Here is a 27523-nt window from a genome sequence, read left to right as displayed (position 1 = left end):
TCGATGCTGTGAGCGAGATCAGACCGTTTCCATGTTTCCACAAACAATGTTCCTTCCTTTATTTCTGGAAAAGTAACACTGATAATGGACAACTACATTTCTGTGGCTGCATCAGAAACTTTGGCCAGGTGACACGCTGCTTTCGTGTATCTTGCAAGCAGCCACACCGGTTGGTCTCTGTGGCGCAATCGGTAAGCGCGTTCGGCTGTTAACCGTAAAGGCTGATGTTTCGAGCAAGAAAACACTCAATCGCCACCGATCCTTCTCTGCAGCCTTCCTAAATACAGCGCAGTAAATGTATCCCTGTGAAATGAGCTCCTGGACAGTAATACGGAAATTAGTTTGGCTGAGGGGTTATATCCATATCACAGAGCTTGAAGCATCAATTTTCCGTAGTGTAGTGGTTATCACGTTTGCCGAGAAAGCAAAAGGTCCCCGGGTCAAAACCGGGCGGGAACGTTTTGAAACCTTGTCCCCATTAAAAATGATTAAATATTTAACGATTCACATTGCTGAATGATGTGAACAAAGTCCATATCTCCCAGCCCTGTTCATGCAGTCCGCTGAGAGCAGGCGATGAATGCCAGCGTGATATTCGGGGTGAAGGCTGCTTCCAAGACTGTCTCATTCCCGGTGGGATCTGGCGGAGATTTGATAAGCCCGATCTATTTAACCAATATTTGAAACGGTGTTTGAGAAACATTCAAAAAATATAATAACATCCAGGATCCTGTCTTCAGAGTGCGTGGCGCAAAGGTCTGACTCCAGATCAAAAGGCTGCGTGTTCACATCACATCGGGGTCACTGTTTCTTTCACCGCTCACATGAGACTGGATAATTCCCGAATGAAGGTTTCAATTGCTTTTTCACACAAAACAAAACCGAAGTTTGGTCTGAACCCTGACTCAGTACGTACCCAGTGGCAGGGAGGGGAGCGCCTGATACCCTCATTTATTTCATGCAACAAACTGACACGAACACTGGTATTGATTCAAAATCGACCTGCAGATGGACACACACAGAAAAAAGACAACCACAGAAACAGACAGCAACTACTTGTGTATATATATATATATATATATATCTGTATATATCGCCTTTAACGTGGTCAGACGATTTAAGCTCGGTGAACTTGCTTCTGCTTTCTGAACTGTACTTGTCCATCCTTCAGAGGTCACGGGAAATATATTTTTTGCCTTTCGAAAAAAGACGCGAAAAGCAGAGACATGTTTTGTTTTCAACACGGCTGGTGAAATGGCCGGACTATCATAAATTGGGGGTCGCCTTTGAAACACTGAAAGGAGACTACCTAAAAATCACTGAGTGCAAATTTAAAATCACGGTCACTATTTATTTAGGTCTGAAAGAAATAACAATAAACATGGCATGATGTGGAGATGCCGGTGATGGATTGGTGTTGACAATTGTAAACAATTTTACAACACCAAGTTATAGTCCAGCAATTTTATTTTAAATTCACAAGCTTTCGGAGGCTTCCTCCTTCCTCAGGTGAACGTTTGTTGGAAACGTTTGTCATTTCCAACAAACGTTCACCTGAGGAAGGAGGAAGCCTCCGAAAGCTTGTGAATTTAAAATAAAATTGCTGGACTATAACTTGGTGTTGTAAAATTGTTTACAATAAACATGGCAGTCAGCGTCCGCGGTGAGACGGTGTCGAACTTGTTTGCTGCGAAGTTCACCGCTGGGCTAAAGTTGAAGGACGCGAACCCACTCAATGCAAAGAATGAGCTCAGAACCAACAGGTCCCGTCAACGTCAAACACCTCCTTTCTTGTTCAATGGAGGGAGCAGAGGCGTGTTCATCATCAGACGCCAGCAACTTTAAGAAATGGAACAGATAAAGGTACAGATGCAAGTTCCAAATCTTTTCAATGCAAAGTTATTTCACTTTATTTGAAGTGTGGTGAGGCTGAAAACGGGTCCCAGATGATTTGCGTTCACTCGTGACTTGTTTTCCAGTGTTTGTCCGTCAGATTTGCAATTCAATTTGTATTGGATATTGAAGATATTTCAGGATGATTGCACATCATACCATGTGTAAAGCAACCATCTTGATAACTTCAATCATCACACACTCTACATCGACGCTGCAGAGGCCCCAGCACCCCTTTCAATATTGTTTTTCTTAACTCACAGTATTCAAAAGGGAATTGGATAAAAGCTTGGATGGAAACATGTTCAGTGTTATGGGGAAACAGCAGGCGAGTGGGACTAACTGGACAGCACTTTCAGAGAGCTGGCACAGGCACGATGGGCCGAATGGCATCCGAATGGCGCTGTCCTATTCTATGATTCTATGAATAGGTCAATTTCCACCTGTCACTAAGCCTCTCTAAATGGAGCGCAGTAATCGTGTCCCTGTGAACTGAGCTCCTGAACAGTAATACGGAAATTAGCGTGGCTGAGCGGTTTGAAACTGTGGTTCGGCTCCTAACAGGAAATTTCCTCTCCAGCTTTGATTAGTTTATGAATTATCTCCCCCCTTTCGATCTTAAATGTCTTTATATTTTTTTGATCTCTTCTTCTCCTGTCATGCCCACAATATTAGTCTCCCTGGTAAATACTGAAGCAAAATGATTATTTAATATTTCTGCCATTTCGCTGTCATTGCCTGTGAGTTTGTCATGTGTATCCCTTAGTGGCCCTATTCCAATCCTACATTTTCTTTGGCTGTTGATGTGTCCAGAATACTTCGCTTTTTTGATATTCCTTTTTGCCTTTCCAATCGTTCTTTAGACTTATTTCCCAGTCTTTTCACATTCCCCTCTCTCCTTTATTATCTCGTGTGTGCCTTTTTCTTTAGTTTCAATTTTGTCCTTATTTCTTTATTCATCCCTGTTGTATCATTTCTGGCTAGTTTTTTCTTGCTTTGTCGTGGGATATATTTCTCCTGGACTCTATCGATCATCGTTTTAAATGTTTCCCACTGCTGTTCTATTTCTTTGTCCCGGTCATTAATATGTCAAACATTTCACCATTCAAAACTTCTCAAGTCACATATGCATGACAAAGCCAGTTGCTTTTGTGGGAGGAGCAAATCAACTTGGCAGAAAAATCATCTGCATCCCAATCCACAAATAAAATATTTCCACGTCTTGGTAAAAATCAGCAATGTCAGAAGTGGGATTCGAACCCACGCCTCCAGAAGAGACTGCAACCTGAACGCAGCGCCTTAGACCGCTCGGCTATTCTGACTACCGATACCATGCTTTATTCTGCATTATTTCTGCACTGTTGGCCAGTGATAGCAGCATGAAACTTAAAAATGGTCCTCGCCTAATGTGGGGCTCGAACACACGATTCTGAGATTAATAGTCTCATGTTCTACCAACTGAGCTAGCCAGGCCTGAGTACTAATAACCGCCTTATCTGTTATTGCAGCAAGCAGGAGAAAGACACCATTTCAAATGAGGGACAGGATCAACTGTCACTTCGAAAGGCACGGACCAATCAAGGGCAGTCAGCATGGATTTGTTGAGGGGAGGTCGTGTCCAACTAACCGAATTGAATTTTTCGAGGAGATGACAAGGAGGATCGATGAGGGTAGCGCAATTGATGTAGTCTACATGGATTGTAGCAAGGCTTTTGAAAAATTCCCACATTGCAGATTGGTCGAAAAAGTAAAGGCCCATGGGATCCAAGGGAATGTGGCTTGTTGGATCCAAAATTAGCTGAGTGGTAGAAAGCAAAGGGTAATGGTCAACGGGTGTTTTTGCGGCTGGAAGGCTGTTTCCAGTGGGGTGTCGCAGGGCTCGGTACTTGGTCCTTTGCTTTTTGTGGTGTACATTCACGATTTAGACTTAAGCGTAGGGGGCATGATTGAGAAATTTGCGGTTGACATAAAAGTAGGCCGTGTGGTTGATAGCGGGGAGGAAAGCTGTGGACTGTGGGGGTTCAGGCAATTTTCTGATAAAAAAAACACTCAATCTGTCTCTGAACTTATTTTGAACGAATACGTGTGTTTGACCCGGCACAGGCACGATGGGCCGAATGATCTCCTCTTGTGGACTAACATAATACCATGATACTAAGTGTTGTCAGATGGAAAAGCAACACATTCCAAATAAGAGCAGAGAGAGGAAACGAGTCGAACAGCATAACAGCTCGGTGAGATATTGTATTTGAGAAGGATGAGGAGTGATAGTTTATCATGGTTGGAGTCACATCGGGTATCATTTGTGACATTGAGAAGGACAATTTCATGCTGCGACAGGGGCGGAAACCTGATTGGAGCGATTCAGCCCGGGCGCGGCCCCATCGTGTGCGGTGAGACGGAGGGGGGCGGGTGGAAGCAGCATAAAAGTTTAAAACGGTACTCGCCCAACGTGGGGCTCAAACCCACTACCCTGAGAGTTTTTAAAGTTAAGGGGGAGCAGCCACTGTCTGTGTCTCCAGCTGCAATGGAAAGAACACATTCCAAGTACGAGCAGAGAGAGCACACCATTCAGCTACCCATTGTGTTACATACCATGCCATCGGTTTCCGTAGTGTAGTGGTTATCACGTTCGCTTTACACGCGAAAGGTCCCCAGTTCGATCCCGGGCGGAAACATTATGTTGGAACTTGGTCTCCACAAACAGACAGATCGATTTTCTTCTCCTGCCAAAAAGGGAGACAGTGGCTGTTGCCGTATTCCTTGTCACCTGCATATTTTACTTCATTAAACAGATAATTTTGAGTGAGAGAAAACTGATCCACAGTGACGCTCTTTTCAAGTTTTATTCCCTTCTCATCTGGAAGGATGTATTGGCTTTGGAAATAGTGGCTTTTGAAAGGAGTTAGTCGGGTGGGATGGACAAACCTTTTCCAATGGTGGGGGACAATGGAATACGAACCAACCATCCACCAAGTTCTCCCGAATTCTCCGGTGCAATGGGAAACCGGCCAACAAAAGCCCTTTCATTGACCGTGGAGGTTCAGACAATTTTCTGATAACAAAGCGCTCAATCTATTTCTGTTGTCTCTTTCCCGATGTTTCCGGATACTGTCTGCATCTCTGCCCTGTGTTTATCTCACTATGTGTCCACCTGCAGGGTGGTTTTTGAACGAAGATGTGTGTTTGTCTTCTGTTATTTGCATTAAATAAATGAGGTCATCAGGTGCTTCCCTCCCGGCCAGAGGCAGACTTTCGAGCAGGGTTCTGTTAATTGTGAAGACGCAAAGAAAACTTGAATTGCAGAATTGTTCAAACCGGCTCTCAGGGAAAAAACTGCGACCCCGACGTGATTTGAACACGCAACCTTCTGATCCGGAGTCAGACGCGCTATCGTTGCTCTACGAGGCCTGGATGGTACATTGCGTGTTTGTTTCTATCAATGTTTGTCAAGCACCGCTTTAGAGCTCCGAGATTGGTGGAATGGGTTGGCTTTCAAATCCCCGCCCACTCCCACCGGATGTCAGGCAGCATCAGAAGTCGCCGTCACCTGTCAGCGGCAGCATGGCGCTCGCTTCCATCGCCTGCTGTCAGCGGACTGCAGCAAATCCAATTCCATTCATCCTGCACCCAGAATTATCACATCACAGGAAATGGATGTGGGAAACTGCTCAAGGTACATAACAGGAGGGGATCTTCTGAAAAACATTTAGACTTTCCGTGTTTAGACTTCGATTAGAACTGCAAAAAAGAACGTATGAAAATATAAACTATGGGTGTGATGTTTATACATGTCGGAAACTGCTCAAAATACATAACAGGATGGGAATCTTCTGAAAAACACGTGGACTTTCGATGTTTGGACTTTGGTGAGAACTGCAAAAATGAACGTGTGAAAATATAAATTATGGGTGTGATGCTTCTATTTAAAGTGAATGTTTGTTTGCGGATTTCTCCCGTTACTGTCGCAACTATGCATTGTTAATCCATCAACAATAACTTCCGCTTGAAATTAGCCCGAGTGGTTACAAAATAGCAATTTTAATAGACTGATTACAACAGAGTTGCACGACAGGTGTCTTCAACATTACATTCAACAGTATTATTATTATAATACAACTGTCTACAGATTACATTAATGACAAGCAATCAACACAACCTGGACTGTCTGCGAATCCAGGTAGATCAGACCTGACCTTTGCGGACTGCCTGTGGAAATGGACTTCTGACTATCCCCTATTGAGAGCTCTAACATTTGAGAAGGGAGCATGCCCTATCTTTATACGATTCGGCTGCATTGTTCTGTACGTAAGCACCACTGATCTTAACTCATGGTCGTAAACCATCCCACTTTACTGACTCTCAGAAACCACCAAGGGTTGTTTATTGTCTTAGTTTTTTTTAGACTTTCTCCGTCATCAGGTTTTGGATGATTATACTAGGTTAGCACAACCTGGAGTTCAGGTGTCCAGGACACCCAAGTTTCTCTGGACATCAACATTTCATAGTTTCTCACCATTTCAAAAATATTCAGTTCTCTGTTCTTCCTACCAAAGTGAATAACCTTACATTTCCCCACATTATACTCCATCTGCCACATTCTTGCCCACACGCTTAACCTGTCTGTATCCCTTTGTAGACTCTTTGTGTCCTCTTCACAGCTTACTTTCCCACCTAGATTTGTATCTTCAACAAACCTGGAGACATTACACTCGATCCCTTCATCAAGTCATTACAAGTCGTCTATAGGCATATAAATAGCAAACTGGTAGTGAGAGGAGGGGTAAGAACGATTAGGGACCAAAAAGGAGATCTACACATGAAGGCACAGGGCATGGCTGAGGATCTAAATGAGTATTTTGCATCTGTCTTTACCGAGGTAGAAAATGCTGCCTAATCACAGTAAATCACATTAAATGGGGAGGTAGTTGAGATACTGGATGGAGTGAAAATTGATAAAGAGGAGATCGTAGAAAGGCTGGCTGTACTTAAAGTAGATAAGTCACCCGGTCCGAATGGGATGCATGCTAGGTTGCTGAGGGAAGTAAGGGTGTAAATTGCAGAGGTCCTGGCCATAATCTTTCAATCCTCCTTAGATACAGGGTTTTCTGCCACAGAACTGGAGAATTGCAGATGTTACACCCTTGTTCAAAAAAGGGTGTAAAGATAAACCCAACAACGAGAGGCCAGTCAGTTTAACCACGATGGTGGGAAGGTTTTAGAAATGATAATCTGGGACAAAATTAATAGTCATTTGGACAGGAAAGCCACTTTGGATTTATTAAAGGCAAATCGTGATTGAGTTTCGTGATGAATTGACAGAGAGGGCTGATGAGGGCAATGTGGTTGATGTTGTGTAAATGGCCTTTCAAAAGACGGTTGATAAAGTGCCACAAAATAGACTTGTCAAAATGGGCGATAGTGGATGCTTCCTTATTCTTTAAAAGCGCTTTCTTTTATTTCACTCAACAGATAACTTTGAATGAGCGAAAACTGATCCACAGTGAGGCTTATTTCAAGTTTATACCCTTTTAATCTGAAAGGATATATTGGCCTTGGAAGGATGGCAGCAAAAATTCACCAGATTGTTACCAGGGTGCAATAAGTTAAATTATGAGAAGATGTTGTATAAATTAGGTTTAAAATCACACAAGTCACACTGCAAAACGTTTTCATTTTTGATACATACATTAATGACCTGGACATGAGTATACAGGGTATAATTTGAAAGATTGCAGATGACACGAATCTCGGGAATGTAGTAAACAATGTGGTGGATCGTATCAGACTTCAGGAGGACATAGAAAGCCTGGTGAAATGAACTTTAATAATAGAGGCATAGAGTACAAAAGCAGCACAGTTATGCTAAACGTTTATAAAACACTGGTTAGACTGCAGCTGGAGCATTGTATTCAATTCTGAGCACCGCACTTTAGGAAAGATGTCAAGGCCTTGTAGAGGGTGCAGAGGAGATTTACTGGAATGGTAACAGGGATGAGGCACTTTAGTTATGTGGTGAGACTGGAGAATCTGGGATTATCCCCTGAAAGCACAGAAGTTTAAGGGGAGATTTGAAAGAGTTGTTCAAAATAATGAAAGGTTTTGACAGAGCAAATAAGGAGAAACTGTTTTCAGTTGCAGAAGGGTCGGTAACCAGAGGACACAGATTTAAGGTAATTGGCAAAAGAGCCTGAGGCGACATGGGGGAACATAATTTACGCAGCGAGTTGTTATGATCTGGAATGCGCTGCCTGAAAGACCGGTGGAAGCAGATTCAATAGTAATTTTCAAAACGGGATTGGATAAATACTTGAAAAGGAAAACAATTTGCAGGGCTTATGAGGAAAAAGCTTATGGTGGTGAGACATCTTGGATAGCTCTTTCAAAGAACTAGCACAGGCACGATGGGCCGAATGATCTCCTTCTGTGTTGTAACATATTAAGTTTTGCTGGACGGAGAAGCAACACATTCCAAGTCAGAACAGAGACAGGAGACTAAGTCAGTTCCCCATTGTTTTTAATGAGATTGCAGCGCTTTCCGTAGTGTCGCGGTTATCGCATTTGCTTCACATGCGAAAGGTTCCCGAGTGTAAACATTGTGTTGAAACTTGCTCTCCATAAACTTCCACGGAGGAGATTTTTTCTCGTGCCAAAAGGGCGACAGTGGCTGCTCCCTTATTCTTGACAAGCTGCATCTTTTACTTCACTAAACAGATAACTTTGAGTGAGAGAAAACTGATCCTCAGTGACGCTCATTTCCAGTTTTATTCCCTTTTACGCTAAAAGGGTATATTGGCCTTGGAAGGAGCACAGCCCAGATTTACCAGAATGTTAGCAGGGCTCGAAGGATTAAATTATGAGGAGCGGTTACATACTTGTATCCCTTGGAATATAGAAGGCTTTTTATGATTTTGAAAGGTAGATAGACAAACCCTTTCCGCTGGTGAGGGAGTCTAAGACAATATCACAATATGACAATAGCTGTTTTACGAGTGAAAACGGCCCTACGCATCACTGATGTGTAAGAGACGAGCCTCTTGGTGCTGCGTCCTGTGCAGTGAACGTCAAAACTTTTAAAAGGTGCAGAAAGTGTTTGCGGTTCAGATACACAAATCTCTAATGGGAATGAGATTTTGTCAGAGGTTGCAGCCTTCCCTACTTCTCTTGCCCTTTGCGAGACACCTGTTCCGGTTCAAATTCACAAACTGGGTGAGTTGGTGATCACGGTACAGCAGACTCAGCGGTCCCGGGTGAGAGAGAGAGAAATCAGCCCGGGCGCGGCCACAATGTGCGCGGTGACACTGCACGGGATGTCGGAGGTGGAGTCAGAGCTGGGGTTCGCCCCTGAAAGGAACATTAAAAGTTTAAAAGCGAATTCGCCCAACGGGGAGCTCGAATCCACGATTCTGAGATTAAGAGTGTTATGCTCTACCGACTGAGCGAGCCGGGCCTGAGAAACCCAACCACTCTTGTCTGTCATTGCAGTAAACTCGCCCCTGGGTGTCCATGTGTAGCAATCCCAAGATAACGTCCATATCATTGGCTGTGTTTATCTGTGTGTGTGTGTCCATCTGCAGGTTGATTTTGAACGAATACGAGTGTTTGTCTTCTGTTCGTAACATTAAATAAAAGAGCGCATCAGACACTTCCCTCCCTGACACTGGGGAACCAGTGAAAACGCAACTAAAGCATGAATTGCGGAATTATACAGACTCTTATCAGCGCCAAAAGTAGCTTCAGAATATATACACCCCAATAAATAAATAAATAATACAGGTATATGTAAATACATTTGCAACGAACAGAGTCACAAAACCAGAAATATTATTTGAACCTAATACAAACACTCCCAGATATATTTAGAAACCTGACATGTGTTTTCTGGTGGTGTCGTGGTTAGGATTCGGCGCTCTCACTGCCACAGCCTTGGTTCGATTCCTGATCAGAGGACTTGCTGTTACAAAAAACAAATGCCAATTTTGGAGAATCACAGCAAATGTTCGACACAGAAGGAGGCCATTCGGCCCATCATGTCTGCGCCGGCCGAAAATGCGCCACTCAGCCGAATCCTACTTTCCAGCGCTCGGTCCGTTGCCTTTTTGGTTACGCCACTTCAGGTGCATCTCCAAGTATTATTTAAATGTAACGAGGGATTCTGCCTCTACCATCCTTTCAGGCAGTCAGTTCCAGACTCCTGCCACCCTCTGGGTAAAAATAATTCTCCTCAGCTCCCCTCGAATCCTTCCACCAATCACTTTAAATCTATGCCCCCCTTGTTATTGACCTTCCTGCTAAGGTAAATAGGTCCATCCCATCCACTCCATCTTGGCCCTTCATAATTTTGTACACCTCACTTAAATTACACAACTCCCTCTGAATACCAACATATATTGGACTCTCACCTTTTAAAAAGTATTCTGCTTTTCGATTATTCCAACCAAAGTGGACAATTTCACATTTTCCCACCTTTTACTACAACTGCCACCTTCTTACCGAATCACTTAACCTGTCCACCTCCCTTTGCGTCCTCCTCACGGCTTACTTTCCCACCTACCTTTGTATCAGCAGCAAACTTGGATACATTACACTCGGTCCCCTCATCTCAGTCATTAATATAGAATGTAAACAGCAATTGCAACTTAAATTGCAAGGGCCGTTCGCGTGTAAAGCGAACTGGTAACCACTACACCGCAAAAAACCGCTGGTGATTTATACTGGACAGAGGGGAACTGACCACTCACCTCTCTCTGCTCTGATTGGGACAGTTTCACTTCTCTTTAAACAACACCTGTCCTGTCCCACACTAAAATCATGGAATGGAATCAGAGAATATTACAGCACAGACGGAGGCCATTCAGCCGTGTTGACCAGCCTACTCTTTGAAAGAGCTGTCAAATTTCGTCCAAAAAAACAGCGTTTTCCCCGTAACCTTGCAAATCAGTCCTCTAAAAGTACCTGTCCAATTGCCTTTTGAAAGTTCCGATGAAAGCTGCTTCCACCACCCTTTCAGGGAGTGGCTACCAGATCGGAACAACCCTCGGTGTGAAAAAAAAATCTCCTCTGTTTCCCCTCTAGTCCTAAAAGCTCTCAATCCTTCTCTACGGATGCCTTTATACAAAAATGTCATTCATCAAAACAACACAAGTTACACAGGAAAACGTCTTCATTTTCAAATAATTAACGTTCCGAAGGAGCTCCCTAATTTCCCTCCCCTAACCTGATGAATCAGATCATTCTCGTCCGGATCCTTTTCCACGTGAATCGGCTCTCCCCCACCCTCAGGAAATAGCCATTCTGATTCTGTGACTGTGGCCAGCTTTGTTCGGGCAGTTGGTTTGACAGGGACCTCACACCGCACACTCCTCCCGTGTTTGCTTCCACATCCACAGATTGCGGCTGGGCCTGGACTGATTTTTTTCTCTGTCTCACCCGGGGCCGTTGAGTCTCCTGCTCAGATCACAAACCAGCTCTCCTACACCCGATCACCAACTCACCCAGTTTGTAAATTGAAACCGGAGCAAGTGCCTCGTAAGAGAGCAAGAGATGTAGGGGAGGCAGCAACCTCTGACAAAATCTCAGGCTCATCAGAGAGGTTTGTGTATCTGAACCCCGAATAAACTTCTGCTCCTTTTAAAGTTTTGACCATTGCACACTGCGCGGCACTCACAGACTCGTCTCTTGCACTGACAGTCAAGCAAGCGGAGGGTTCACTCGCGAAAGCAGCGGAAAAGTTTAAAACAGAATTCGCCCAACGTGGGATTCGAACCCACAACCATGTGTTACCGACTGAATTCGCCGGGCCTGCAGACATGTTTCCATTTGGTCCATTATTGCAGCGAGGCAGCTGCTGGCTTCGCCCCAGGCGCTGAGTTTCGAATCGTGGAAGGATACAGCTCAGAAGCAGGCCATTCGGGCCATCGCGCCCGTGCCTTGTCCGACAAACCATGTACCAGATTCTACTGAATTCCAAGGTGTGGAACGAAAGTGAACAACAAAAGCCCTTACATTCGACCGTGGAGGTACAGGCAATTTTCTGAGAAACAGGTTTCTCTATTTCCCGGTGTTTGCCTGTCTCTCTGGCTGTGTTTATCTCTCTGCGTGTGGAGGTGCAGGCTGATTTTGAATTAATAAGCATGTTTGCGCATGTTTCTTGCAAAAAATTAATGAGGGAATCAGACGCTTCTCTCCCTGACACTGGGGAACTAGTGAGGCAGAATTCAGAGCAGGGTTCTGTTTATTGCGAAAAAGGCAATGCAATATGAATTCCCAAATTATTCAGACTCCAACCAGCGCGAAGAACAAGTGTGACCCCGACGTGATTTGAACACGCAGCCTTCTGATTTCGAGTTAGATGCGTTGCCTTTTCCTGAGCCTATTGTACTTTACTCCTATTTAATCACGGGAATATTCGCAATCAAGAGCGAAAACAAATTAAAAGCTGAATCACAGAGAAAGGGAAATCCATGCTACATCTGATAAGGTTGTTAATAGAATTACCTGGTGGTCTAGTGGTTAGCATTCGGCGCTCTCACCGCCGCGGCCCGTATTCGATTCTCGATCAGGGAAGTAAATTTTGAACACTTGTTATGTAAATCGCATGAACTGACTCAAAGTCTGTGAGAAGAAAAAAAAAACAATCATTGTTTTCATCACCATTAATTAACCGATAACGTTATTTTGCAGAATGAAAGGCGACTGAAGGAAGTTGGAAAAGTTTAATAATTTATTTTGTGCGATGAACTTTTTATCCCTTCTCATTTGACACGGTGTATTTTTAAGGGGTTGGTTTAAAATGTTCAATGCTCGTGAGACCACGAATTTGTGTTAAATTTAACAGGACCGGCTATTTCACAGAGAAAAAATAAATTTGCTCCAAATAAATAAATTCTGCCCGGGATTGAACCGGGGACCTTTCGCGTGTAAAGCGAACGTGATAACCACTACACTACAGAAACTTCTGCTTCAGTCATTAGCCAGAAGTTCGAATGACTGCATTGACTCTCTTTCATAACTATTCAATTGATCGAAGTTGCACAAGTCACAAAAGAAAAATGTTCATTTCAAAGTTATTAAACTCCCAAATGTGGCCTGCCTTGTTTGGACAGGGGTTGACCCTGACGTCACAGCCTCAACAAAGCATATTCTCAACATTTCCACTGGGATCAGGAGGAGGCCATTCAGCCCCTTGAAGCTGTTCCGCCCTTCAATTCGATCACAGGTGATCTGTAACTGAAATCCATTTAACCGCCTTTGCTCCCTATCCCTCGATACCCTTACCCAACAAAAATCGATCGATCTCAGTCTTGAAAGCTTCAATTGACCCCCAGCATCCACAACCTTTTGGGGGACAGAGTTTCAGACTTCTACTGCCCTTTGTGTAAAAAAGTGCTTCCTGATTTCGAACCTGAATGGCATGGTTCTAATTTTAAGGTTATGTCCCCCTCGTTCTTGATTCCACAGAGGAAATTGATTCTCTCTCTCTATTCTATCGAATTATTTAAACACCTCGCTCAGACCGCCCCTCAATCTTCCATACTCGAGGGAATACGAGCGCAGTCTATGCAGCCTGTCCTCATAATTTAACCTTTTTAGCCCTGGTAACATTCTGGTGAATCTGCTTTGCACCCCCTCCAAGGCCAATCTATCCTTCCTGAGGTTCAGTGCCCAAAACTGAACGCAGTTACTCCAGACGCAGTCTAACCAGAGCTTCATATAACTGGAACATAACTTCCACTTCTTTATATTCCAGCCCCCTGAGATAAAGGCTAACATTCCGTTAGCCTTTTAAATTATTTTTGGACCCGTCCGTTAGCTTTTACTAATTTTTGTAAATGAACCGTTAATTCTCTCTTCATCTCCACAGTTCCGAGCTTCTTACCATTTGGAAAATACCCTGACCATCGGTCCAAAGTGGATTACCCCACATTGAACTCCATCTGCCATAGTTTTGCCCACTCACTTAATCTATCAATGTCCCTTTGCAACTTTCCATTAAGTAGTCGCATCCACACTACTTAATGTCCCACCTAACTTCTTGTCATCAGCAAACTTGGATATACGACTCTCTGTTCCTTCATCTAAGTCATTGATAAATATGGTGACACTCTGAGACCCCAGTTACAGATCCTGGGGGACACCACTCGTCGCATCCTGCCAATTGGAGTATGTACCCATTATCCCTACTCTCTGTCTCCTATCTCCGAACCAATTCTTTACCCATGTCAATACGTTGCCTCAAGTTCCATGCGCTTTCATTTTTGCCAACAGTCTCTTGTGTGGAACCTTATCAAATGCCTGTCGGAATTCTATATAAATAATATCATAGGAACATAGGAACAGGAGTAGGCCATTCAGCCCCTCGTGCCTGCTCCGCCATTTGATAAGATCATGGCTGATCTGTGATCTAACTCCATATACTCGCCTTTAGCCCATATCCCTTAATACCTTTGGTTGCCAAAAAGCTATCTATTTCAGATTTAAATTTAGCATTTGAGCTAGTATCAATTGCCATTTGTGGAAGAGAGTTCCAAACTTCTACCACCCTTTGTGTGTAGAAATGTTTTGTAATCTCGCTTCTGAAAGGTCTGGCTCTAATTTTTAGACTGTGCTCCCTGCTCCGAGAATCCCCGACAGGCGGAAATAGTTTCTCTCTATCCACCCTATCCGTTCCCCTTAATATCTTATAAACTTCGAACAGGTCACCCCTTAACCTTATAAACTCTGGAGAATACAACCCCAATTTGTGTAATCTCTCCTCGTAATTTAACCCTTGAAGTCCGGGTATCATTCTCGTAAACCTGCGCTGCACTCCCTCCAAGGCCAATATGTCCTTCCGAAGGTGCGGTGCCCAGAACTGCTCACAGTACTCCAGGTGCATTCTAACCAGCGTTTTGTATAGCTGCAGCATAACTTCTACCCCCTTGTACTCGAGTCCTCGAGATGTAAAGGCCAGCATTCCATTAGCCTTATTGTTTATTTTCTGTACCTGTTCATGACACTTAAATGATCTATGTACCTGAACCTCGAGGTCCCTTTGGATATCCACTGTTTTTAATTTTTTACCATTTTCAAATTACCCTGCTCTAACCTTTTTTGATCCAAAGTGGATGACCTCACATTTGTCTACATTGAATTCCTTTTGCCACAGTTTTGCCCATTCACCTAATCTATCAATATCGCTTTGTAATTTTATGTTTTCATCTACACTGCTTACAATGCCACCAATCTTTGTGTCATCAGCAAATTTTGATATGAGACTTTCGATGCCTTTGTCTAAGTCGTTAATAAATATTGTGAAGAATTGAGCCCACAAGACAGATCCCTGCGGGACTCCACTAGTCACATCCCTGCATACTGGTTACCATGTTCAATTCAACTTATTAAATGTATACAAGGAATAATCCTTGTATACTTGTTTCCATGTTCAATTTAACAATTAACTGTCACTTTATTCCCAGTATACTGGTTACCATGTCCAATTCAACAATTAATTTCAAATTGATTCACTGTATACTGGTTACCATGTCCAAATTAACTAATTTGCTGTAACGTTGTCCATTGTATACTGGTTGCCATGTTAAATTTAACAATTAACTGCAGCTTTATTCCCTGTATACTGGGTACCATGTTCAATTTAAAAATTAACTGTAGCTGTATTTGCTGTATACTAGTTACCATGTTTAATTTAACGACTTAATTGTAAATTTATTGCCTGTATGTTGGTAACAATGTTTGATTCAACTACTGAAATGTAACTTTATTGCTTTTATACTCGCTACCAAGTTCAATTTCAAAAAATAAATGCAACATTTTTTCCTGTATACTGGTTACCATGTTTAATTTAACAATTTACTGTAAATTTACTCCCTGTATACTGGTTACCGTTTCCAATTCCAATAATTAACTGTAATTTTGTTCCATGTATACTGATTGTCGTGATCAATTTAACAATTAACTCGAACTTTATTACCTGTATACTGGTTGCCATGTCAATTGAACAATTAACTGGAAATTTATACCCTGGATACTGGTCAACATGACCAATTTAACTGATTAACTGTAACTTTATTCCCATTATGCTGGTTACCTTGTTTAATCTAACAATTAACTGTAACTCTTTTCCCTGTATACTTGTTACCATGTTCAATTTAACAATTAAATGTACCTTTATTCTCTGTATACTGTTTACCATGTCAATTTAACAAATAATTCCAACATTATTCCCTATATATAGGTTACCATGTTCAATTTAACTGATTAATTCGAACTTTATTCCCTGTATACAAGTAACCATGTTCAATTTATCCAAACAATTATAATTTTATTCCCTCTATAATAGTTAACATGATCAATTTAAAAATTAACTCTAACTTTATTCCCTGTATACTGGTTACGATATTAATTGTAACAATTAATTGTAATTTTATCCCTGGTGTACTAGTTACCATGTTCAAATTGGAAATTATCTTTAACTTTATTCTTTATCAACTGGTTACCATGTTCAACTTAATAACTAACTGTAACTTTATTCCCTGTATACTGGTAACGATGTTCAATTTAACAATTAACTCTAACTTTATTCCATGTATACTGGTTACCATGTCCAATTCAATTAATTAACTGTATTTTTATTCCCTCTATACTGTTTACATTGTTCAATTTAACAATTAACTCTAACTTTATTCCCTGTATACTGGTTAGCATGTCAAATTTAACAATTAACTGTAACTTTATTCCCTGTATACTGGTTGCCATGTTCAATTTTACAAATGAACTCTAACTTTATTCACTGTGTACTGGTTACCACGTCCAATTCAAGGAATTAACTGTAACTTTATTCCCTCGATACTGTTTACCATGTTCAATTTAACAATTAACTTTAACTTTATTCCCTGTGAGAATCCCTACGTGGTCAGTTTTTAGTAAAATATTAAAATGCCTACGTGGCAAAGAAGCAGAATGCAAAATGGTTAGAAAGGGTTAATTAGTTAGTAACTGAGATTGATACAAGTGGCCTGGCCCTCCTGCTGGGCCATATGTTTGCTTAGTCAGCAGGCCTGCATTGTCTTATCAATGATAGGTCTTTGATGTGAGTCAAGGACTGGTCTGAATGTCTCCATGTTTATGGCAGATCAATATAGGTAACGAGCTTAGCCAAAGTTGAAAGACATTCCAGGTTGGGAGATAAGGAACAGAAGGAACAGGGAAGAACATTCCAAGTTGGAAAGTGAGGAAGTTATCCCCTTTGATGTCTAACAGCAACATGGTCAGCACATGATTATTTATGATTGGCCGGAAATAATGTAACCTCGCATGGCAACCTGTGCCCGGCTTATGATTGGTGTTGACCCTCGTTAAGTATGTTCCAACCCTATTGATTTGTATAAAAACGTGTGGATTTCTGTATGTTTTTGTTCTTGCTCTGCCAGCATAGAAGGACTCTATCAGGAGTCCAAATCAATGCTGCAGACTAAGAACCCTGCTATTAAAGATGTGTTGAATTTTAAAATGTATTCGACTTCAGTTATTACTGAACCAGACTGAGGGGAAAGAATCCGGATCGTCACCTGAATGTAGGTTCTCACGTTCAATTTTACTAATTAATTCTAACTTTATTCCCTGTATACTGGTAACCATGTTTAATTTAGCAATTAACTGTAACTGTATTCCATGTATACTAATTACCACGTTCAATTTAACTAATTAATTCTAACTTTATTCCCTTTCTACTGGTAGCCATGTTCAATTTAACAAATATCTCTACCTTTATTCCCTGTATACTGGTAACCATGTTAAATTTATCTGATTAATTATAATTTTATTCCCTTTATACAGGTCACCATTTTCAATTTCACTGATTATTTGTAATTTTATTCTCTGTATACTGGTTACCGTGTTCAATTCAATCAATTAAATGTAACTGTATTTCTTGTATAGTGGTTATGATGGTCAATTTAACAATTGACTGTAACATTATTCCCTGTATATTGGTCAACATGTCCAATTTAACAATTGAATGTAACTTAATTCCCTTTATACTGGTTGCCATGTTCAATTGAACAATTAGCTGTAAATTTATACCCTGTACACTTGTTACCATGTTCAATTTAACAATCAACTGCAACTTTAATCCCAGTATACTTTTTACATTATTCAAATTAACAATTAACTGTTACTTTATTCCCTGCATATTGGTCACCATGTTTAATTTAACAATTAACTTTATCTTTACTCCCTGTATACTGGTTACAATATTCGATTTAACAAACTAACTGTAATTTATTCCCTGTATACAGGTTACCATGTCCAAATCAACAATTAACTGTAACTTGATTCCCTTTGTACTGGTTACCATGTTCAAGTTAACTGATTAACTGTAACTTTATTGCCTGTATACTGTTTGCCATATTCAATTTTACATTTAACTGTAACTTCATTCCCTGTATACTGGTTACCATGTTAAATTTAAAAATTAACTCTAACTTTCGTCCCTTTATACTGGTCACCATTTTCAATTTAACAACTAACTGTAACTTTATTCCCTGTTTACTGGTTAGCATGTTAAATTTAAAATATAATTGTAACTTTCTTCCCTGCATACTGGTCACCATTTTCAATTTAACTAATAAACTGTAAAGTTATTCCCTGTAAACTGGTTGCCATCTTCAATATCACAATTAACTGTAACTTTATTGCCAGTATACTGGTTACCATATTCCAGTTAACAATTTATTGTAAGTTTACTTCCTGTATACTGGTTACCTTTTCCAAATTCAATAATTAACTGTAACTTTATTCTCTGTTTACTGGTTACTATGTTCAATTAAACAATTTATTGTAAATTTGCTCCCTGAATACTGGTCACCATTTCCAATGTAACTAATTAACTGTAACTTTATTCAATGTAAACTGAGTACCATGCGGGGGGCGGGGAATGGGTGCAGTAATCGTCCGCCTTTTTGTGATAGTTTAATTGAAATGTATTGAGTCAATTGAAGATCAATTAGCAATGGGCAATTACAAATTGCCCGGTACAAACTCAAATACCCCTCGCCACAATAAAGCTATGCTGGTAAAGAAACAACTCGATTTAAACCCAAACTGAAATGCAACAAATCAGCAAAGGTGACTTGAAAGGCATCTGGTGATGAGCTTCAGACGAAATGTACTGGGGATGTTGTACTGAATTCGGCAGACCATGGAAGGCCCTGCGGTGATATTACGGACCACGTGTTTCTCTGTTCCAATGTTGAGAAAAGACTCGAAATTAATTGAATACAACTACAGTTCCTGAACGGGACTTTCTGCTGCAGCTTGATATCCTCTTAACAGATCCGCCACCTGTCAAGGTCAACCTGGTTGTCCAGTTCGGTCTTTGACATTTCAGTTAATGATTACTTTTGGGGTACTGTATTAGTTCGAGGTGCTGCATCAGTTTGAGGAACACTCTTAATTTGAGGTGCTGTATTGTTTGAGGTACAGTATTAGTTTGAGGTGCTGGATTTGTTTGAGGAACACTATTAGCTTGAGGTGCTGGATTTGTTTGAGGAACACTATTAGTTTGAGGTGCTGTATTTGTTAGAGGAACACTATCAGTTTGAGGTGCTGTATTTGTTTGAGGAACACTATCAGTTTGAGGTGCTGTATTTGTTTGAGGAACACTATTAGTTTGAGGTGCTGTATTTGTTTGAGGAACACTATCAGTTTGAGGTGCTGTATTTGTTTGAGGAACACTATTAGTTTGAGGTGCTGTATTAGTTTGAGGAACACTATTTGTTTGAGGTGCTGTATTTGTTTGAGGAACACTATTAGTTTGAGGTGCTGTATTTGTTTGAGGAACACTATTAGCTTGAGGTGCTGTATTTGTTTGAGGAACAGTATTAGCTTGAGGTGCTGGATTTGTTTGAGGAACACTATTAGTTTGAGGTGCTGTATTTGTTAGATGTACACTATTCGTTTGAGGTGCTGTATTTGTTTGAGATACGTTATTAGTTTGAAGTGCTGTATTGTTTGAGGAACACTGTTACTTTGCTCTGGGATTCCCTGCCTGACCATCGCCACCGATCCTTCTCTGCAGCCTTCCGAAATACAGCGCAGTAAATGTATCCCTGTGAAATGAGCTCCTGGACAGCAATGCGGGAATTACTTTGGCTGAAGGGTTATGTCCCTAACACAGAATGATAATCACTAGGTTTCCGTAGTGTAGTGGTTATCACGTTTGCCTCACACGTGTAAATTTCCTCATTCGGAACCGTGGGGAAGCATTTTGTAAACCTTGCTCCCATTAAAAATGAGTAAATATTTAACGAACAAAGTGAACAAAGTCCATATCTCCCAGCCCTGTCATTGCAGTCTGCTGGGAGCAGGCGATGAATGCCAGCGTGATATTGGGGGTGAAGGGTGCTTCCAATACTGTCTCATTCCCGGTGGGACCTGGCGGAGATTTGACCAAGGTGGGATAATTATTCATCAAAGGTGGGAGAAATGAAACCGTGTTTGAGAAACATTCATATATATAATAGTATCCAGGATCCTGTCTTCAGAGTCTGTGTCGCAAAGATCTGACTCCAGATCAAAAGGCTGCGTGTTCACATCACATCGGGGTCACTGTTTCTTTCACCGCTCACATGAAACTGGATAATTCCCGAATGAAGGTTTTAATTGCTTTTTCACAAAAAAAAAGATGTTTGGTCTAAACCCTGACTCAGTACCTACCCAATGGCAGGGAGGGGAGCGCCTGAAACCCTCATTTATTTCATGCAACAAACTGACACGAATACTGGTATTGATTCAAAATCGACCTGCAGATGGACACACACAGAAAAAAGACAACCACAGAAACAGACAGCAACTACTTGCATATATATATATATATATATAGCGCCTTTAACGTGGTCAGGCGATTTAAGCTCGGTGAACTTGCTTCTGCTTTCTGAAATGTACTTGTCCATCCTTCAGAGGTCACGGGAAATATATTTTTTGCCTTTCGAAAAAAGACTCGAAAAGCAGAGACATGTTTTGTTTTCAACACGGCTGGTGAAATGGCCGGACTATCATAAATTAGGAGTCGCCTTTGAAACATTTAAAGGCGACGACCTAAAAATCACTTAGTGCAAATTTAAAATCACGGTTACTATTTATTTTGGTCTGAAAGAAATAACAATAAACGTGTCAGTCAGCGCCCGCGGTGAGACCGTATCGAACTTGTTTGCTGCGAAGTTCACCGCTGGGCTAAAGTTGACGCCGTTTATAAAACGCGAACCCACTCAATGCAAAGGATGAGCTCATAACCAACAGGTCCCGTCAACGTCAAACACCTCCTTTCTTGTTCAATGGAGGGAGCAGAGGCGTGTTCATCATCAGACACCAGCAACTTTTACAAATGGAACAGGTGAAGGCACAGATGCAAGTTCCAAATATTTTCAATGCAAAGTTATTTCACTTTATTTAAAGTGCCGTGAGGCTGAAGACGGGTCCCAGATGATTTGTGTTCACTCGTGACTTGTTTTCCAGTGTTTGTCCGTCAGGTTTGCAATTCAATTTGTATTGGATATTGAAGATATTTCAGGATGATTGCACAACATACCATGTGTAAAGCAACCATCTTGATAACTTCAATCATCACACACTTTACATCGACGCTGCAGAGACCCCAGCACCCCTTTCAATATTGTTTTTCTCAACTCACAGTTTTCAAAAGGGAATTGGATAAACGCTTGGATGGAAACATTTTCAGGGCGAAATGGGAAACAGCAGGCGAGTGGGCTCTTTCAGAGAGCTGGCACAGGCACGATGGGCCGAATGGCATTCGAATGGCGCTGTCTTATTCTATGATTCGATTAATAGATCAATTTCCGCATTTCACTGAGCCTCCCGAAATGGAGGACAGTAATCGTGTCCCTGTGAAATGAGCTCCTGAACAGTAATACGGAAATTAGCGTGGCTGAGCGGTTTGAAACTCAGGTTTGGCTCCTAACATGAAATTTCCTCTCTAAGTTAAATTAGTTTATCAATTATCTCCCCCCTTTCGATCTTAAATGTCTTTACATATTTTTTGATCTCTTCTTCCACTGTCATGCCCACAATGCTAGTCTCCCTGGTAAATACTGAAGCAAAGTGATGATTTAATATTTCTGCCATTTCGCTGTCATTGCCTGTGAGTTTGTCGTGTGTATCGCTTAGTGACCCTATTCCTATCCTAAATTTTTTTTGGCTGTTGATGTGTCTCGAATACTTTGCTTTTTTTTATATACTTTTTGCCTTCCTAATAGTTCTTTAGACTTCTTTCCCAGTCTTTTCACATTCCCCTCTCTCCTTTATTGTCCAGTGTGTGCCTTTTTCTTTAGTTTCAATGTTGCCCTTATTTCTTTATTCATCCCTGGTGTGTCATTTCTGGCTTTTTAGTGGGATATATTTCTCCTGGACTCTATTGATCACCGTTTTAAATGTTTCCCACTGCTGTTCTATTTCTTTGTCCAGGTCATTCATCTGTCAAACATTTCACCGTTCGAAACTTCTCAAGTCACATTTCCATGACAAAGCCAGTTGCTTTTGTGGGAGGAGCAAATCAACTTGGTCGAAAAATCAGCTGCAGCCCAATCGACAAAGAAAATATTTCCACGTCTTCGTCGAAACAAGCAATGTCAGAAGTGGGATTTGAACCCACACCTTTCGAAAAAACTGCGACATGAGCGCAGCGCCTTAGACCGCTCGGCCATTCTGACTACCGAGTTCAACTTTCATTCTGCATCATTTCTGCACTGTTGGCCAGCGAAAGCAGCATAAAAGTTTAAAATGGCACTCGCTCAATGTGGAGCTCGAACCCACGATCCTAAGATAAAGAATCTCATGCTCCACCGACTGAGCTAGCCGGTCCTAAATTCGCCTAACCGCCTTATCTGTTATTGCAGCAAGCAGGAGAAAGACTCCATTTTAAATTATTGGAATCAATTCTGAGGGACACGATAAACTGTCACTTCGAAAGGCACGGACTAATCAAGGACAGTCAGCATGGATTTGTTGAGGGGAGATCGTGTCTGACTAGCCTGATTGAATTTTTCGAGGAGGTGACAAGAAGGATCGATGAGGGTAGCGCAATTGATGTAGTCCAAATGGATTTTAGCAAGGCTTTTGAAAAGTTCCCACATGGCAGATTGGTCAAAAACGTAAAGGGCCATGGGATCCAAGGGAATGTGGCTTGTTGGATCCAAAATTGCCTCATTGGCAGGAAGCAAAGGGTAATGGTCGACGGGTGTTTTTGCGGCTAAAAGGCTGTTTCCAGTGAGGTGCCGTAGGTCTCGGTACTTGGTCCTTTGCTTTTTGAGGTCTACATTAACGATTTGGACTTAAACGTAGGGGGCATGATTAAGAAATTTGCAGGTGACACAAAAATTGGCCGTGTCGTTGATAGCGAGGAAGAAAGCTGTAGGCTGTGGGGGTTCAGGCAATTTTCTGATAACAAAGCACTCAATCTATCTCTGAATGAACATTGAAGGAATTAATGTGTTTGACCCGGCACAGGCACGATGGGCCGAATGATCTCCTCTTGTTGACTAGCATAATACGATGACACCAAGTGTTATCAGATGGAAAAGCAACACATTCCAAATAAGAGCAGAGAGAGGAAATTAGACTAACAGCATAACAGCACGGTGAGATATTGTATTTGAGAAGGATGAGGAGGGATAGTTTATCATGGTGGTAGTCACATAGGGTATCATTTGTGACCTTGATAAGGACCATTTCATGCTGCGACAGTGGCGGAAACCTATTTGGAGAGATTCAGCCCGGGCGCGGCCCCATCGTGCGCGGTGAGACGGAGGGGGGTGTGGGAAGCGTCAGAGCTGGGGCTCACCGGTGGAAGCAGCATCAAAGTTTAAAACGGTACTCGCCCAACGTGGGGCTCAAACCCACTACCCTGAGAGTTTTTAATGAAAAGGGGGAGCAGCCACTGTCTGTACCTCTTGCTGTACTTGAAACAACACATTCCAAGTATGACCAGAGATAGGACACCATTCAGTTGCTCAATGTGTTGAACAAAATGCCATCGGTTTCTGTAGTGTAGTGGTTATCACGTTTGCTTTACACGCAAAAGGTCCTCGGTTCGATCCCGGGCGAAAGCATTATTTTGGAACTTGGTCTCCATGAACATCCAGATCGAATTTTTTCTCGTGTCAAAAAGGGAGACAGTGGCTGCTCCCTTATTCTTTGTAAGCTGCATCTCTTACTTCATTAAACAGATAACTTTGAGTGAGAGAAAACTGATCCACAGTGATGCACATTTCAAGTTTTATTCCCTTTTAATCTGGAAGGATATATTGGCTTTGGACAGAGTGGCTTTTGAAAGGAATTATTAGGGTGGGATCAACAATCCTTTTCCGCTGGTTGGGGACAAGGGAACCAAACCAACCATCTACCAAGTTCTCCTGAATTCTAAGGTGCAATGGGAAACCGACCAACAAAAGCCCTTTCATTTACCGTGGAGGTTCAGACAATTTTCTGATAACAAAGCGCTCAATCTATTTCTCGATGTTTCTGGATACTGTCTGCATCTCTGCCCTGTGTTTATCTCACTATGTGCCCACCTGCAGGGTGGTTTTTGAACGAAGACGTGTGTTTATCTTCTGTATATAACATTAAATAAAAGAAGGCATCAGACACTTCCCTCCCTGACACTGGGGAACCAGTGAGACAGACTTGTTATTGTGAAAACGCGAATAAAGCATTAATTGCGGAATTATACAGACTCTTATCAGCGTCAAAAGTAGCTTTACAATATATACACCCCAATAAATAAATAAATAATGCAGATACATGGAAATACATTTGCAACGAACAGAGTCACTGAACCAGAAATATTATTTGTACCGAATACAAACACTCCCTGATATATTTAGCACTCTCATATCACTTCCCTGCTGGCCTAGTGGTTAGGCTTCGGTGCTTTCATCACGGCGGCCTGGGTTGGGTTCCCGGTCAGGGAATATGCTGTTACAAAAAAGAATTGCCAATTTTGTCGAATCACAGCAAACTTACGGCACAAAGCAGGCCATTTGGCCCATCGTATCCGTACCGGCCGGAAATGAGCAACCCAGCCGAATGCCACTTTCCAGCACTCGGTCTTTAGCCTTGCAGGTTACGTCACTTCAGATACATGTCCAAGTATTTTTTAAATGTAACGAGGGATTCTGCCTCTTCCACCCTTTCAGGCAGTGAGTTCCAGACCCTCATCACCCTCTGGGTGAAAAAAAAAATTCTCCTCAGCTCCCCTGAAATCCTTCCACCAATCACTTTAAATCTATTCCCCCAAGTTATTCATCTCCCTGTTAAGGTAAATAGGTCCTTCCCATCCACTCTTTCTTGGCCCTTCATAATTTTGTACAACTCAATTAAATCACCCCTCAGCCTCCTCTGTTCCAAAGAAAACAACCCCAGACTATCCAATCTTTCCTCACAGCCAAAATTCTCCAGCCATGGCAACCTCCTCGTAAATCTCCTCTGTACCCTCTCTAGTGCAATCGCATCTTTTTTGACCAGTCTGTCCATTGGGACCTTGTCAAAAGCCTTGCTAAAATCCATGAAGACTACATCAAAGTACTCCAGGTGTGTTCTCACCAAAGCCCTATTTAATTGCAGCAAGACTTCCTTACTCTTATACTCCAACCTCCTTTCAAAAAGGCCAACATACCATTTTTCTTCCTAATAGCTTGCTGTACCTGCATGTTAACTTTCTGTGATATGTTTACAAGTAAACCCAACTCCCTCTGAATATCAACATTTATTGGACTCTCACCTTATAAAAACTATTCTGCTTTTCTATTCTTCCTACCAAAGTGGACAATTTCACATTTTCCCACCTTATACTCCAACTACCACCTTCTTACCCAATCACTTAACCTGTCCACCTCCCTTTGCGTCCTCCTCACGGCTTACTTTCCCACCTACCTTTGTATCATCAGCAAACTTGGATACATTACACTCGGTCCCCTCATCCATGTCATTAATATAGAATGTAAACAGCAATTGCATCATAAATTGTCCGCCCAGGATCGAAAGCAGGGCCGTTCGCGTGTCAAGCGAACTGTTAACCACTACACCACAAAAAACCGCTGGTGACTTATACTGGGCAGAGGGGAACTGACCAGTCACCTCTCTCTGCTCTGATTGGGACAGTTTTACCTCTCTTTAAACAACATCTCTCCTCTCCCACACTAAAATCATGGAATAGAATCATGGACTATTAAAGCACAGAAGGAGGCCATTCGGCTGTGATGCCCTGCCGACTCTTTGAAAGAGCTGTCCAATTTAGTCCAAAAAACCCAGCCTTTTCCCCGTAACCTTGCAAATCAGTTCTCTTCAAGTACCTGTCCAATTGCCTTTTGAAAGTTCCTATGAAAGCTGCTTCCACCACCCTTTCAGGGAGTGGCTACCAGATCGTAACAACCCTCTGTGTGAAAAAAAATCTCCTCATTTCCCCTCTAGTCCTAAAAGCTCTCAATCCTTCTCCACGGATGCCTTTTTACAAACATTTGATTCATCAAAACCACACAAGTTACACAGGAAAAAGTCTTCATTTTCAAGTAATTAATGTTCCGAAGGAGCTCCCTGATTTCCTTCTCCTAACCGTATGAATCAGATCATTCGCTCCGGATCCTTTTCCACATGAACCGGCCTCCCCCCGTCAGGAAATAGCCATTCTGATTCTTTGACTGTGGCCAGCTTTGTTGGGGCAGTTGGTTTGACAGGGACCTCACACCGCACCCTCCTCCCGTGTTTTCTTCCACATCCGCAGATTGGGGCCGGGCCTGGACTGATTTTTTTTTCTCTGTCTCACCCGGGGCCGCTGAGTCTCCTACTCAGATCACAAACCAGCTCTCCGACACCCGATCACCAACTCACCCAGTTTGTAAATTGAAACCGGAGCAAGTGCCTCGTCAGAGGGCAAGAGATGTAGGGGAGGCAGCAACCTCTGACATAATCTCAGGCTCATCAGAGAGGTTTGTGTATCTGAACCCCTAATAACCTTCTGCTCCTTTTGAAGTTTTGATCATTGCACACGACGCGGCACTGACAGACTCGTCTCTTGCACTGACAGTCAAGCAAGAGAAGAGTTCACTCGCGAAAGCAGCGTAAAAGTTTAAAACAGAATTCGCCCAACGTGGAGCTCAAACCCTCGATTCTGAGATTAATAGTCTTATGCTCCACCGACTGAGCTAGCTGAGCATGGTGAAGTTTTTCCATTTGGTCTGTTATTGCAGCGAGGCGGCTGCTGGCTCCGCCCGAGGGGCTGAATTTGGAATCGGAGAAGGATACAGCTCAGAAGCAGGCCATTCGGGCCATCGCGCCCGTGCCTTGCCGACAAGCCATGTACTAGATTCTCCTGAATTCCAAGGTGTGGAACGAAAGCGAACAACAAAAGCCCCTACATTCGACCGTGGAGGAACAGGCAATTCTCTGAGAAACCGGTTTGCCTATTTCCCGGTGTTTGCCTGTCTCTCTGGCTGTGATTATCTCTGTGCGTGTGGAGCTGCAGGCTGATTTTGAATTCATTAATTTATTTGTGTATGTTTCTTGCAATAAATAAATGAGGGAATCAGACGCTTCCCTCCCTGACACGAGTGAGGCAGAATTC

General features: G+C 42.1%; 6 non-coding genes across 6 annotated transcripts; 2 read left to right on the top strand and 4 right to left on the bottom strand.

Moving 5' to 3' along the window:
- Positions 1-3132: 3132 nt before the first annotated feature.
- Positions 3133-3215, bottom strand: trnal-cag (transfer RNA leucine (anticodon CAG)). Its single transcript has one exon. It is a non-coding gene; the product is annotated as a tRNA-Leu (tRNA).
- A 78-nt stretch (positions 3216-3293) lies between these two features.
- trnan-auu (transfer RNA asparagine (anticodon AUU)) lies at positions 3294-3366 on the bottom strand. The gene has a single exon. It is a non-coding gene; the product is annotated as a tRNA-Asn (tRNA).
- A 1132-nt stretch (positions 3367-4498) lies between these two features.
- Positions 4499-4571, top strand: trnav-uac (transfer RNA valine (anticodon UAC)). Its single transcript has one exon. It is a non-coding gene; the product is annotated as a tRNA-Val (tRNA).
- An 8204-nt stretch (positions 4572-12775) lies between these two features.
- On the bottom strand, positions 12776-12849 carry trnav-uac (transfer RNA valine (anticodon UAC)). Its single transcript has one exon. It is a non-coding gene; the product is annotated as a tRNA-Val (tRNA).
- Positions 12850-22533: 9684 nt separating this feature from the next.
- Positions 22534-22616, bottom strand: trnam-cau (transfer RNA methionine (anticodon CAU)). Its single transcript has one exon. It is a non-coding gene; the product is annotated as a tRNA-Met (tRNA).
- Positions 22617-23941: 1325 nt separating this feature from the next.
- On the top strand, positions 23942-24014 carry trnav-uac (transfer RNA valine (anticodon UAC)). The gene has a single exon. It is a non-coding gene; the product is annotated as a tRNA-Val (tRNA).
- The last annotated feature ends 3509 nt before the right edge of the window (positions 24015-27523 follow it).

The sequence above is a fragment of the Heptranchias perlo genome, unplaced genomic scaffold, assembly GCF_035084215.1.
Source record: "Heptranchias perlo isolate sHepPer1 unplaced genomic scaffold, sHepPer1.hap1 HAP1_SCAFFOLD_138, whole genome shotgun sequence".
In the NCBI taxonomy this organism is placed as follows: domain Eukaryota; kingdom Metazoa; phylum Chordata; class Chondrichthyes; order Hexanchiformes; family Hexanchidae; genus Heptranchias; species Heptranchias perlo.
This window is presented reverse-complemented; position numbering and strand designations above follow the sequence as displayed.